The 15,099-nt window shown below is 43.3% G+C and overlaps 1 long non-coding RNA gene across 1 annotated transcript; it reads left to right on the top strand.

The window, feature by feature from the left end:
- Positions 1-6,418: 6,418 nt before the first annotated feature.
- Positions 6,419-13,732, top strand: LOC143330544 (uncharacterized). Its single transcript, XR_013077965.1, has 4 exons — positions 6,419-6,549; positions 7,798-8,454; positions 9,103-10,475; positions 10,627-13,732. It is a non-coding gene; the product is annotated as an uncharacterized LOC143330544 (long non-coding RNA).
- The last annotated feature ends 1,367 nt before the right edge of the window (positions 13,733-15,099 follow it).

Raw genomic sequence — 15,099 nt, 5'->3', positions numbered from 1 at the left:
GGAGGAGGACTTTAAAAATCACCTCTGAATATTGCAGAAAGTCAGTGCAGAGCAGCTAAAACTGGACTGATGTGCTCCCTCCTCTAAGTTCCAGTTAATAGCCAAGCTGCAGAGTTTTGAATAAGCTCATCTCTCAATTTTTTTTTTTTCAGGAGGCCAGTAATTAGTGCGTTGTAATAATCAAGTCATCTTGAAATGAAGACGATTCACTATTTCAGCATATTTTTTTTATTTCTAAATGGTTGTACTTTGTACTATGTTTCAATGGTCATCATGTTGATGTGGGACTTGAAGCTTACGTCCGAATCCAGGATAACACCAGGGAAATTCATTTGTTCCAACAGCAAGAACAAAAAGAAGAGGTAGAGAAAACAAGAAGAACAAATAGACAATAAAAAAATGTAATTAAAATAAATAAAAAATGAAGAAAGGGCGGCACAGTGGCGCAGCAGGTAGTGCCTCACATCGCCTGGGGTGATGGGGGATGGGGGTCGCCGGTTCGATCCCCAGGTCGGGCAGGGCCTTTCTGTGTGAAGTTTGCGTGTTCTTCCCGTGCATGCGTGGGTTCTCTCCGGGCACTCCGGCTTCCTCCCACAGACCAAAAACATGCTCATTAGGTTAATTGGTGACTCTAAAAATTGTCCTTAGGTGTGAGTGTGAGAGTGAATGGTTGTCTGTCTCTATATGTTGCCCTGCAATCGACTGGCAACCGCTTCAGGGTGTACCCCGCCTCTCGCCCGTTGACAGCTGGGATAGGCTCCAGCCCCCCCTCAACCCCGAAAGGGATAGTCGGTATAGAAGATGAATGAATGAATGAAAAATAAATAAAATCCAAAACAAAGGCTATGTACATTATATACAAAAGAGTATAAAAAATTCATAGTTGATTTTGCAATTCAATTGCACATGAGTAAAATATGAGTAATTAAATACAATGTCTTTGGGCTATTGCACAGTCAAACATCTAGAAAAATATGTCAGCGGAGTAAAATTATAAAATATTGTCAAAAATAAGTTGCTCAGATGTAGTGGATTTTAGCATATAATGAAGGCCCCCACCATCTCATGCAGGAGGTAAGAGGGCTTACTCATGATTGATGTCAGATTGGCTAACATCCTCCTCTCACCCACCTCCTCGATGGTGTCCAGAGGGCAGTCCAGGACAGAGCCAGCCCTCAAGACCAGTTTGTTCAGTTTTTTTCTGGCCCTCTCTGAGCTCTCACAGCCCCAGCAGACCACAATGTATCACGATCCTACAGACCTGTTCTATTCCTAGTATGGGAATCAGGAGCACCTGGCCAGTCTCCTGTGGTCCCCTTTAAAAACCTCCCAGTGCACCCTCCTCAGCTCTCTCCCTGTCCAGCCAGCGTCCCTCCACGTTCTGTTTAGTTGGGTTCAGCCATGTTATGGGTTTTGATTATTGAATAAATGTTAATCTTTTCCATTAAACCGCATGTCTCCATTGTTTTGTCATGGCTCACAATCTGGATCATGACAAGTGGGGGCTCGTCTGCTCGTCCAGTTATCTGGTCCATTGCGCAGGTGACTGGGGAGTATTTGACTTTATGAATGAGCTCGGAGGTATCTGTGAATGAAGTGATGTCAGTACATTTCCTACGACGCTACGTTTATTGTCTAGCGCAGGGGTGGGCGATTAATTTTTACAAGGGGCCACATGAGAAACCTGAACTGTGTTGGAGGGCCGAACCAACAATAACTTGAACTTAATTCTGCTCAATATTCATTTTCTCCCAAAGCAGTAAATTATATATTTCGATTATCTGCTACTGGTAATCAGAAGATAAAGGATATTCTGTAAATATTTCTATAAATATATGAAATTGTGGTGTAGGTCAAATAGGAAAATACTCCTACAGAAGTAATGAACAGTAAAAACAAAAACAATCATTACATTAGTGTTTCATTCTATTTTTAACATGTTCATCTTCACAAATACTGAAAAAGTGTTTTACAGTATGTTAAAGATCAGCAGCTGGTCAACTTTATACAAGAGGCAAAATGTGCTTTTAATGTTTTTCACTTCATTTTCAGTGGAAAAATCCAGTCTGTCTTGGGCTTGAACAAGTGCATTGAAACCTGGCTGAATGTCTGAGAATGCCTGCATTCTCTTCAAAAAACGGTTAATTTTTTCTAGCCATGACATAACTTGTCTTGACAGCTGCATCTCTAGGTGTGCAAAGTTTGGTAAAAAGTCCTTGTTGATTTTGCAGCTTAGCTAGCAAAGCATCCGACTCTCTCGGGCACTCTGGATCAGACAACTTCTTGTGTTTCTCCTTGTGTTTGGTTACGCAGTTGCGATTCAAACTATACTCCTTGAACACAGCGATCTGTGGACCACAAACTAAGTTCACGGCTTTACCTTTGACTTCTGTACATAAATATTTAGCAGTCTATGTCTTGTTGAAAACGCAGCATTTGGTACCAACTTTTGTTTTTTGGTGTGAGCTGACATTTTGAGGGCTAGCTGGTCAGCATCGCTTGTAGCTGGCCCATGCATGTGCGTCCTTACGTCAATTTAAAAAAAAACATGCACGCTTTTCAAACTAAAAGCAACACGGTTGTATTGTGTGCACAGCCTAAATAGTTTTTCATTTATGTTCTAATTTATGATTGACCTCACGGGGGCTGGACAGGGATGCCCTAAGGGCCGGATGTGGCCCATGGGCTGTAAAATGCCCAGGTCTGGTCTAGTACGTGGCGGAAGCTTTGAATAGCTGGGTTGGCACATGTGAGATACACGGTAAGTTTGTTGCCTGGTTTTGGTTTGGTTAAGTGATTGTCACTATTTTTGAGTTCAGCGTGAGGCTGGAGGTTTGGTAAGTGTCGGCTGGTGTTCACCATTTTCCCCTGTAGGACGTAGCGGCGTTGCTCATTTGGGCTTCGCCGGTTTTATTCGTTTTCTTTGTTTTCTCCTTTTCCTTACTGTTGGGGTGAAAGTGGTTAGAGCTTTGTCTCGGGAGCATGGCCGTGGTTGTAGAGTGGTTGCCAGTGGCTGTTCTCCATGCCAGTGGTCTCCAGTGCATAAATATCTGCTGCAAGTAGTGAGTTTAGTTAGTCTTGGTTAGGCAGTTTATAGTCCCGTTGGGCCTCGTGTTCACCTTGCTGTCGCTTGCTTTGACTTTGTTGTGAGGGGAGTAGTTGTGGGCTTTTTTCTTTGGTTTGGTGTACCGTGGCTGACGTGGTCGAGTTCATGAAAGATCCATCGGAGGAGATTTTGGACAGGTGCATGAAGGAGCAGTTGTTAAAGATTGCCTATTATTATGAGGTTGAGATATCAGATAAACGGTTAAAGGACACTGTCAGAGGAATTTTGAAAGCCAACTGGAGTGAGTTGGGGGTTTTGACTGCTGAGGGGGAGAAAATGCCTGGTGTGGCTGGTTTGGCTCAGTCTTGTTTCGCGTCCAGTGCTTTAACATTTGAGCAGCAGAAGGAGATGATGTTGTTACAGCTGGAGCATGATAAAATGATGAGAAACACAGAGATTGAGAAGCAGTTAGCGGTGGAGAAGCTACATTTCCAGATGGAGCAGACAAAGTTGTCTCCCCAGCAATACAGACTTGATCTGATAAAGTGGTAAGCTTGTTTCGGACGGTTCTGTGGAGCTGGAGAGTTCCCCATCCCTGCCTGAGCGCTCAGACGAGTGTTTCGATGTGCTGGGTAATCTGCGTTTGTTACCAAAATTTAATGAGAGGGATCCAGAGATGTTTTTCTCTCTGTTTGAGCATGTTGCTGAGACTAGGAAGTGGCCGGAGTCCGCACGCACTTTAATGCTGCAGTGCACACTGACTGGCAGAGCGTAGGAGGCCTATTCATCCTTATCTTTTTCTGAGAGTCAAAGCTATTTGTCTGTGAAGACTGCCGTCCTGAAAGCTTATGAGTTGGTCCCTGAAGCTTGCCGCCAACGTTTCTGACGTGGAGGAAAGCTGAGAGGCAGACCCACCTGGAGTTTGCTCGTCACCTGACCGTTCATTTGTGCGTTGGTGCTCTGCATTAAAGGTTGAGAGGTTTCAGGAGTTGTGTGATCTGATCGTCTTAGAGCAATTTAAGAATTTTGTGCTGCAGAACATTGCTATGCACATCTGCGAACAAAAGGTTAAAACTGCCATGGAAGCGGCCGCTCTGGCAGATGATTACGTCTTGATGCACGGGTGTCATCTTGGTGAGCGAATGGCTTTGTCTCCTTGGTGGGGAGTGAGAACAAGGTCCTGATTAAGATACTGTGTGACACTGCTGCATTCAATTCTTTCATCCAGGCGTCAGTGTTGCCTTTTTCAGAGGAGAGGAGAGATACTGGGTCCTCTGTACCTGTGTTGGGGGTGGGCATGAAGATTTTGCAGGTTCCGCTGCATAATGTCATGCTGTACTCGGACCTTGTCCAAGGTCAGGTGGCTGTTGGCGTGCATCCTGCCCTGCCGGTTGATGGCATCACCTTCATTTTGGGAAATGGTGTGGCCAGGAGCCGCGTTTGGGCTGAGGGTCCGCCACCACCTCCTGTAGTTTCTCCCGTCCCACTAGTCCGAACACAGCGAGAGTGAGGCGAATTTCCCAGAGGTGTTTACTGCATGTGCCGTTACGCGCACCATGGCACGTGCTGATCCCGAGCCTGTGGCAGTAGATGAGAAGCGTGAAGCCGTGGAGTTGTGTGTGTTTTCATTGTCTGACCTTCCCGTCTCAGTCTCGCTGGAAGACCTGTAGGTTGAACTGCGAGCTGATCCCTCTCTGGTGGGGGTGTTTCAACAGGTGTTTCCCGTGGAGGAAGTGAGGGATAGCTCTCGGGGTTATGTCATTCACAACAAGGGTCTGGTGAGAAAGTGGACACCTCACAGTGGCAGCTTTATTGGAGACCCTGCGGTTCAGGTTGTGGTGCCGGTAAAACTGCTTGAGTCCATGTTGCAGCTGGCTCATGACGATGCTGGTCACTGGGGCGTCCATGAAACCTATGATTGGATCCTGCGGCATTTTTTTTGGCCGCGTTTGAAAAGAGATGTTGCCGCGTACATTAAAACATGTCATACATGTCAGCTTATTGGTAAGCCAAATCAGAGCATAACGCCTGCTCCTTTGTTCCTAATCCCTGCTGTCAGCCAGCCTTTTGAGCACTTGATCATTGATTGTGTGGGTCCGCTGCCTTCTTCTAGATCTGGTGCAGTTTATCTGCTCACTGTCATGTGTCCAGCCACTTGTTATCCAGCTGCGTACCCATTGCACACGATAACAGCAAGGTCTGTGGTACGTGCTCTGAGTCAATTCATCTCAGTGTTTGGTATCCCAAGATCATTCAGAATGATCAGGGCTCTGCATATCATGTGCAGAGCCAGGGAGCCTTCGACTGGTTTCCTTTAGACATTGAAGTTACTACAGGAGCTTCTGCAGGAATTTTGCTGAGGTGGTGGCAGCCCTGACTGACCTGTTAAGGGCTAAGGAGATGTTTGTGTGGTCGGCCATGTGCCAGCAGGCTTTTGATCAGGTAGGAGGATGTTGTGCAATTCTCCTGTTCTTGTGGCTCCGCAGTTCTACCATCCATTCTCCCTGCCTAGTGGATGCCAGCCATGTCGGGGCAGGGGCAGTTCTCCTGAAGGGTGATGACTATGGCGTAGAGAAACCTGTGAGCTTCTTTTCAAAGAAGTTTAAGTCCTACCAGCTAAACTACTCCACCATAGAGAAGGAAGCACTAGCCTTGGTGTGGGCTTTATCGCACTTTGAGGTCTGTTAGGTCTTTGGCAGGCAAATCATTCTTAATCAATGACTTTATCATCAAGCACAGGCTTGATTTTATGTTTTTAACTGAAACTTGGTTAGGACAAGATAACAGCGCAGCAGTTCTCAATGAGTCAGCCCCTCCGAATTTCAGTTTCATAAGTGAGGTAAGAATGCATAAGAGAGGAGGTGGAGTCACCATTTTGTTTAATGATAGCATTCAATTCAGTAGAGTCTCTTATGGTCAGTTTGAATCTTTTCAATATGTTGCTATTCAATCAAAGTCTCCCTGTCGATCAGTCTTCGTAACCATCTATAAGCCTCCAAAATGCAATGCAAAGTTTTCTGATAAGTTTGCCAATCTACTGTCTGTTTGTTGTATTGATTTTGACTGTGTTGTGTTAGTGGGTGACTTCAACATTCATGTTGATAATCTTAAAGGTGACATATTATGAACATTTTTCAATAAGTTACATAGGTCTATGATTTCCATAAAACATGTTTTTGATGCTGTTTGCTGGAAATAGCTTTTAGGAAAAGATTCTTGCCCCCCTCTATATCCCTCTTTTTCAGCCCCTTTCAGAATGTGCCGTTTCTGGTGTCTGTAGCTTTAAATGCAAATGAGCTGCAGCTGTCCCACCCATGTCACCGTGGTAACGGGGAGAGCTTAGACTCACGTAGCACTGCCCGTGCGAAAGTAGTGGACATGACGGTAGTGAATAGACCGAGTTCTTCAGTAGTTCAACCGTACATGTTCGAACCTGAATCGGATCCTGAAGGAGGGACAGCTCCTACAGAACCTCAGAGAATTCAGCAGGATGCTCCTGAAAGGTTAGTCAAAATACATCTGTCTATCTTTTTCTCTTCAACACGGCCTGTACAGGTGGCAGCGTGAGAGGCCCGCAGTTCAGGCGGTCAATGCTCACGCTAGGAAGCACCAATCCTAACCTGTAGCAGACCAGATTGACGGGGAGAAACTCAGCTAAAAGTCTCTACCAAGGATTGCCACCCAAACAAAACATAATTCATACCGCAATAAATGCGTATGTAACGAAAACACGGAAATAGCGTAGGTCCACTTTGCACGTCTGATATCACCACATCACCAAACCACACAAGCCTGGCATCATATGAAAGCAGAGTCGGAAGGTCCTGGTTGTTTACATAAAGAGGAGGGGGTTTCTAAAAATCACTGGGTTGCTGAGACATTGACCGTCTAACTGCGCTGTTAGTTTCAGCTCGCTCCGTCTCATTTACACATGAACAGGCAGAGCACACACAGGCGACACTGCTGACCAGCACTACTGACCATTCACCACAGGCTGAGAAGTAGCTAGCTAGAGCACACACATTCAAATCTAAAACGTGGGTGCTGTTATTGGTTGAAAATGTTGGTATGCAAGGTTTCGTATTTCTTTAGCTTTATACATGCATGATTTTTTTTTATTTGTTTGCATCAGTGCTCATGTGGAAATTGTGCAACAATGCAGCCTAGAACAAATGCTGCCAGGAGGTGCCACAGGTCACAGTATCTTTACCTGCACTTACAGTATGATCGCGGTGTATGATTGCAGATAACATGCCACTGCAGATACTCACCTTATGTTATGAATAATAGGTTACAACACGGCTGCAGCAGTTGGATGAAAGGCCTCCATGAATGATCAACCATCCAGGTTTAGAACCTGTTTGTCTAAATGTGTTCTTGCTGCAGAACGCATACAACACTTACAGGGCTGATTACGGCCCTTTACCGCTATGGGGGACAGAGCAGTGAGTTTCATCTATAATAACCAACTTCACTGTTCATACACCATAATAAACTAAATATAGTCAGTCATATTTTATCTTGACCATATAACCAGGTTTTTCCTTAGCAAATGCTATATATTATACATTTCTTCACATGAAACATTTTACAGATAAATAAATATTTATTGACTGCAGTCATGAATATTTGTACATGGAAATACAGTACAAGTGAAGGATTCTGAATCCATATTAGAAAAATGTGAATACAGATGCTGACATTATAGAACCTGTTGACTAACATAATGTTCAAATTTTCTGTCGTTACAGGTATCTAGCAAATGAGTTTTGTGAGCTGGTGCTGGAGCTTCCTTGGGCAGAAGATTTGTGCAGTCATCCCATCATGCAGATACGTTGGGAGTTTCCTGATGCCCAGGGAAGATCCCCCCCAACGACACGTCCAGCAGGCTGTTTATCTTCAGAATCTCAGCTCTGTACGATGATGGGTCGACAAAGATCCTCTCCGTGATCATGTCCATCAAATCTAGGGCTGAAACGATTCCTCGAATAATTCGAGTAACTCGATTACAAAAAATGATCGAGGAATTTTCTCTGCCTCGAGGAATCGTTTAATTTTGCCAGCTCAAAGCATGGTATTTCGCCCGGACTACTTTTAATGCGGCACAACGCGCTGACGTCACGCACATAAAGGAAGAAGAAAGAGGCGGCGGATATGTTTGGTTTTAAACATGGACGTAGAGGTAACGACGGAGAAGGCGACGAAAGCGAAGAGAAAGGCACAAAGAAAAGGCAGAAAATGTCAAAAGTGTGGGAGCATTTCAAGCTGGACACCAAGGCGAACACTGTTGCATGTATTCACTGTAAGACAGCGCTTGCATACCACAACAGTACGTCTTCAATGCTGCAGCATCTCCACCGAAGGCACCCTGTTTACTCTGAGAGCGGAGGACCGTCACCCAAGACAAGGTAAAATTAAGTTAACGTAGCGCTAATTAATGAGATTAACGTTACTGTACCTTGCTAACATAACGTTAGCCCTGCGGAGGGCTAGGTTTCTATTAATTATGACAACTGTCGATGCGTGGCTAACGTGCCTTTCATACAGGCTTTATTTATTTCTGTAAAAACACAGTGCTGTAGAGTGATGAGGGTGAAAAATAAAAACATAATAAAGCTAACTGGGTAGTTGTCAATTTAAGCTCAGTAGTCATTGATGGATAAAACATCAAGTAGCACTGGTGCCTAATGTGCTCCAATACAGCAGGTATCATAATTTTATTTTGAACACTGCAAAAACTCAAAATCTTATCACAACTTTAATTTAAAACTTAACTAGAACTTAAAATTTGCTTGACACAAATGAAAGTTCAATTGAAACACATGGGAAAAACACCTAACCTTTTAAGTGATGTGTGTTATCAGGTGTAATGACATTTTTAGGTTAGAAATAAGAAAATTTCTCGGTACAATCCATAGTTTTTTGAGTGAAGGCAGTGAATTTGGTCAACTGGTGTAAGTTCAGGGTTTTTAAATGCACAGCCATGAACCTACTGTATTATATCATTTAGTCTTAATAATGTCAATTAACAAATTATTATTTCTCTTCTTTTTCAGTAAATCAGCACAGTCTCGCATGGACAAATTCATCTACAAAATGCCATTATGTAGCCCCGAGCAAGCAGCTGAGCTTACAAATAGCATTTTAAACATGATAGTCACAGACATGCGCCCACTAAGCATGGTGGAGGATAGTGGTTTTAAAGCAATGGTTTCAACCTTCCATCCCAAGTACGAGCTTCCATCAAGAACTTTCTTCACAAAACAGATGGAGAAAAAGTATGAAGTCATCAAAGCCAAGATGAAGCAGGCTCTACAAGAGACCGACAGCGTTGCACTCACTACTGATATTTGGACAAGCATCTCAACGGAGGCTTATATGGGGGTGACATGCCACTATATTGGGAAGAACTGGAACATGGTGTCCCACTCCCTGACGACGATGCCCCTTGAGGAGAGACACACAGCTGCAAATATTGCAGAGTGGATTGAGGAGGTGATTGCCACATTTGACATTCCAGCAAAGAAAATCAAGGCTGTGCCAATGTCGTAGCAGCAGCAAAGATTTTGGAAGGAAGACACGGATGGGCATCAGTGGGATGTGCAGGGCACACCCTCAACTTGGTTGTGCAAAGCTCACTGAAATTCCACCAGGCTATCTCCAAGTGTGTTGCTGCTGCGAGAAGCCTTGTCGAACACTTTAAAAAGAGTGAACTGGCATGCACCAAGTTGAAGGACAAGCAGAAACAAATGGGTTGCAAGGACAACATGCTGGTGCAAGATGTCTCCACACGCTGGAACAGCACTTATGCCATGTTGTCCAGGCTACAAGAACAGAGATGGCCAGTGACTGCCACACTCTCCGACCCAGCAGTGACCCAGAGAGGGAAACATTATCTGAACCTCAAACCTGAACAGTGGAATCTGATTGAGGAGCTGAACCAGGTCCTTGAGCCACAGTGTTTCTGAGTGGACAACAATATGTCACACTCTCTGCACTTCCACATCTTGTGCACAAACTTAAAAAGAACATACAGACTCCAGAACTTGAGACAGCACCTGTGAGTTCATTCCAGACTCATGCAACAGAACAGGTCACAGAAAGATGGCAAGGACTACTTGAGTTTACTCCTGAATCTCCACACATCACCGTACTTGCTGCTGCTCTGGATCCCAGGTTTCGAAAACTGAAGTTCTTGGCTGCTGAGGAAGTAGTCAAGGTCCAAAGCGCAGTACAAGCCATGGCACTTGGAGCCAAACAGCAAGTGAGGCACCCCACTGCAAGTGAACATGGAGCAGACAGCACAGCACAGGACTCCCCACCAGCAGCACATGCCAAGAGGACTACATCATTCCTTGACTCAGACTCCACCACCAGTGACGAAGAGCAAGATGAGGAGCAGCAGTTACTCCAAGCTGTACATCAGGAGGTGAAGGAATTTTGGCTCTTAAACAATTTTCACAATAATGATGATAGAAAAATTGTACTAGAGGTAATGACTGTAATACAACTGAAAGTAGTGCAAAATACTGTATAAATAAAACATTTTTAATATTATTGTTGTCACACTTATTCCACAGGTCTTCATGTATTTTGGAGAGCATCCCCTTTCCAAGAAGGAGAATCCACTGACTTGGTGGGAAAAGAAGCACGGTATCCAACATTGGCAGAGCTGGCAAGGTCCCTGCTGTGTATTCCAGCCACATCAACGCCATCAGAGCGCCTGTTTTCAGCTGCAGGTAACATTGTATCAAAGAAGAGGGCAAGCCTCAGCCCTGAGCATGTTGCTATGCTTACCTTCCTTCACTGCAATAAAGTGCTCCTTTAAAGGTTTGCACACACATGCCATGAGAGACAGATAACAAGGTGTGGCCCTTGCCTTGATTCTTCTGCATATTGCACTCACAACAGAAATGTGTGGAACTGTTGATGCATGGACTCGTTCTAGTTCAAATGTTTTTGCCTCCTATATGCCACAAAGAATCCCAAAGGAGAAGACTGTTATGCCTGTAAATTCTGTTACTTGTAGCCAAAGTATTTTTTTTTCTATTTTTATTAATGTCAATTGTTTTTGGTACTTACAAGAATACACTAAGTTGAAAGTTATTTTATTTTAAATTTGTGTTTTATTTATTTATTTTTGCTAGTCACATTTCCTGAGATGCAATTGCTGTTGGCTGTTTTAAACAATGTGCATCTAAAAATTAGGGCTGTCCTCAACCAAGGATTTTCTTGGTCGACCAGTGGTCGTGCCTTCACTCCGACTAATCGAATAATCGCCCCGCCCCCTCAAAAAAAAAAAACAAAAACGAAATAACGTGATAGGCTACACATCTGCGAGGCGGCCTTATCTCTGCGCATTTACTATTAACGGCAAGGGTACCTTCATGCGATATTCAACCAGCAGGCCTTTAAAAAAAAAAACGAAGTTGTGACCTTGGCTGACATAGCCTATGTACACCAACAAGCCCACAGCACAGTTTGCCGTCTGTTACACGCCAAATTATTTCAGATTCTGGTATTCAGGATGTGTCAAAACAAAATAATCAGTAAGACTGACAGACTCTTAACATTCTGATGAATATTTATTTAAAACACGTGCTACACACACATTGTTCATGAAAGATGATTGTAACAAAGAAAATAAAACACAGCCTTAAACTAATACTAATTAACTTTTCTCCTTTCTTAAATTTAAGATAACGAATAAAATATGATGGCTATCAGATTCCAATGACAAGTAGGCCTATTAAAATTAAATATCAATTAACAACCGGCAAATCGGCAAATCTGAAACACATTTTTTTAAGTCTTAGTGCAAATAAACGGACAAACGCAACAACAACTTTTTTTTCGTTTCTTTTGAAATTTCAGATAACGAATAAAATATGATGGCTATCAGATTCCAATGACAAGTAGGCCTATTAAAATTAAATAATAATTAACAACCAGCAATCGGCTTTGTTCAAGAAGGCGCTCCAACATACAGTGAGTAGAGTTCCATCTCGTGGAAACATCCTGGATGAGTTTGTGTTCAACTACGTTTTGTTGTTTTTGCTTTTCGTTAAGAGCTGCTGTGGCCTTGGCACTTTTCTTAAAATGTCCAACAAGACGCCTGGCTGCGGCTACAACTCGACAAACCGGATCTTTTTTTAGAGCTGCATTGATGCAAAGTTGCAAAGTGTGCCCTGCGCAACGAACACCTTGGATGTTACCCCAGGATGGGTTTTGGGATAACAGATCAGCGCACAGCACCATGTTCGCTGCATTGTCATGCACGAGCGCGACCCTTTTTTCGGCGGGGATTCTGAAGTCTGTCATGACTTCGCTGAGTCGTTCTGCTATGTTAGAAGCTGTGTGGCTCGTTTCCAAAACTTTGGTTTCCAGCACGAATGAATGTAGTTGCCACTTATCAGATATAAAATGCGCCGTGACCGTCATATAACTGTCCATCTGATTAGATGTCCATACATCCGTGGTGAAACTCATTGCTTTGCACTTTTCAATCTTGTCCTGTAGGGCTTGTTTTGTAGAGGTGTACTTGCTCGTAACAGCGTGCATCACTGTGTCACGTCTTGGTATGCTGTATCCTGGCTCTAGGCACTGAATTAGATTTTTAAACCCCTCCCCACTGATGATATTCACAGGGCGCATATCCATCGCGATGAAATCGGCTATTTTGTCAGTTATGTCTCTCTTCCTTTTTTCGGATAGAGAAGGTTTCATTACGAGCTTTTGCTGCGTCAATGATGAGGAAGCAGCGGAGGAGGCTGGCTCATCGCAATACAGTGGATGCGCCTGTAGAGAGATAGTGAAATAGTGAGCTGGATAATTTAGTTTTACCAGTAGCCTACAAACGAATATAGTCTTAATAGCGACAATAACACAATGTACTTATAGGCTTAAATATTGCAATCAAACTTGCTGCAAGGGGTAGCTAGGCTAGCAGGCTACTTACATGTCTGAGGTGATAAAACATGTTCGTCGTGGAAGAATGATAGGCGAATGTTTTTTTTTGCAAATTTTGCACGTAACCCTCTTTGAGTCATCCTTGTCCTTTTCGAAATGTTCCCAAATTTTAGAACTTCTTCCAGACATGTCTGCCGCGAGGAAAACACCAACAGTAGGCTAAATTAGTGGCACGACTACTTCCTTTTCATGCTCGTCAAATTAAAAGCCCTTCAGCCCTTAGAAAAGACGCGTTTTTTCCCCTCCGACCAATCGACCAATAGAATTTTAGTCAGCTAATATTTTTTTGGTCGACCAACGACTAATCGATTGTTTTCCGTCAGCCCTACTAAAAATAAAGACATTGATTGTCTAAAAAAGGAAACCAGTGGTTCATTATTAGGTGAAAAGTCTTATTTTCTCATGTATATTTATAATTGTTCTTTAACTAAACAAAAATATGTTTTATCCGATTACTCAATTAATCGATGGAATTTTCAGTAGAATACTCGATTACTAAAATATTCGATAGCTGCAGCCCTAATCAAATCATCAATATAACCTGTGCAATACACAGACACACAGGAAAAAGTGAATCATTAGTATTAGATCATTCAGCAACTGCAAATATAGTGACAGTTTGCACTTTGAATTTTGTAGTTTCTCAGGTATTTAAGTGTGTATTTTTTTGGTTTATTTATTGTGTTGAAAGTACTGACTTGTGGTACTTTGTGTCTTTTTGTCATGTACAATATAAATGTTTGTTCTTTGAGTGAATAAAAAAAAGGAGTTCACACTTACGAATGTGGTTAGTCTTCACTGGTTTGGCTGTCTCCCTTCATGGACTTTGGAAAGCTCAGTTTGAAAAGAGGATCTCCTGATGATGTGGTGGCTTGTCCTCTATCAGCATTCTCGTTGTAATGAAGTGCATAACAACAGTAGTCCTTGCAGGACACAGTAGCCTGCACAGCTGTAACAACAGTATATTGTTATAACAGGGCATACTTAGGAGTAAAACATGACAGCACTGTTGCAGTGTAAATTCAAGGCTAACTAAACTACAGCTCACTGCTACACTTGATCAATAGCAGGTAACTGTAATGATGCACTCGCCTATATAAAAAGAGAGAAGTGACATCAACCTTATCTTATATGAATAGCTATGCCAACAGCTACATACAGCATAAAAATAAAGAAAAGAAAAAACGCTTGGAGTGTGGGCTGGGATGTAGCAGTCTCAACCATACACTTGTTTTGCCCTGGGCTTTTCTAACATACTCCAGTTTAGAAAAAGTTTCCAAATGTATTATTTTCATAAATTCTAGAAGCTTAGACCTTGCGGAGCGTCTGTGTATGTATCGCTTGACCGACCGAGTCGCTGGGTTTGCATATGGAGACCATGCTGATTACGAACTAGAAGCTAGCGGTTAGCGTTAGCTTGGCTATGTCGCAAAGCACTTTTTGGTTAATGCGTGTTTAACTGCAAAATGAACACAGCTTAATATTTGTGAATGCTGGCATCTCATTCGAACATGTATTCACTCATTTGCAAGATCAGAAACGTGGTGTGATGGACCAAAAGCTACGGTGGCAGCGAGCTAACCTGTGATGGCTGGAGACGTAGTCTCGAAGCTAGCGGTTAGCCTTACATCGTTCTCAATGGCAAAACACACACGCTACAACACGCAAGAGTCAAGAAACACACAGCTAATTATTTGTATACTTACATGTCCCTCGTCTGCACGTAATCCACGCAAAGCTGGAAGTGAGCCCTCCTTTAGAGAAAGTCTCCCAGCTAATCTGCCTCGTACTGACCGGGGTTGGAGGAACAGTCAGCCTCGAAGTGGTTAGCACACACCAGCAGGTTTTTGCCAACTGTAGCGGGGACGTTGCCTTCAGAAATTCAATTCACGCCGCTCTTCTGTCCTCTGCGGCTACGAGCCGATGGAGCGATTTGTGCTCGTCTTTACAGCCACCAACAGAACACTGTGTGTGGCGGCTTGACATAATTCCTAACACGATGCTTTTGATAGCGACATCGCAGATCTGTGAGAAGGTAGCGTATCTGGTGGGTGGAGAGACACCGGGGAGAGGAGTAGGGGGTG

Source organism: Chaetodon auriga, chromosome 2, assembly GCF_051107435.1.
Source record: "Chaetodon auriga isolate fChaAug3 chromosome 2, fChaAug3.hap1, whole genome shotgun sequence".
NCBI classification, from domain to species: domain Eukaryota; kingdom Metazoa; phylum Chordata; class Actinopteri; order Chaetodontiformes; family Chaetodontidae; genus Chaetodon; species Chaetodon auriga.
This window is presented reverse-complemented; position numbering and strand designations above follow the sequence as displayed.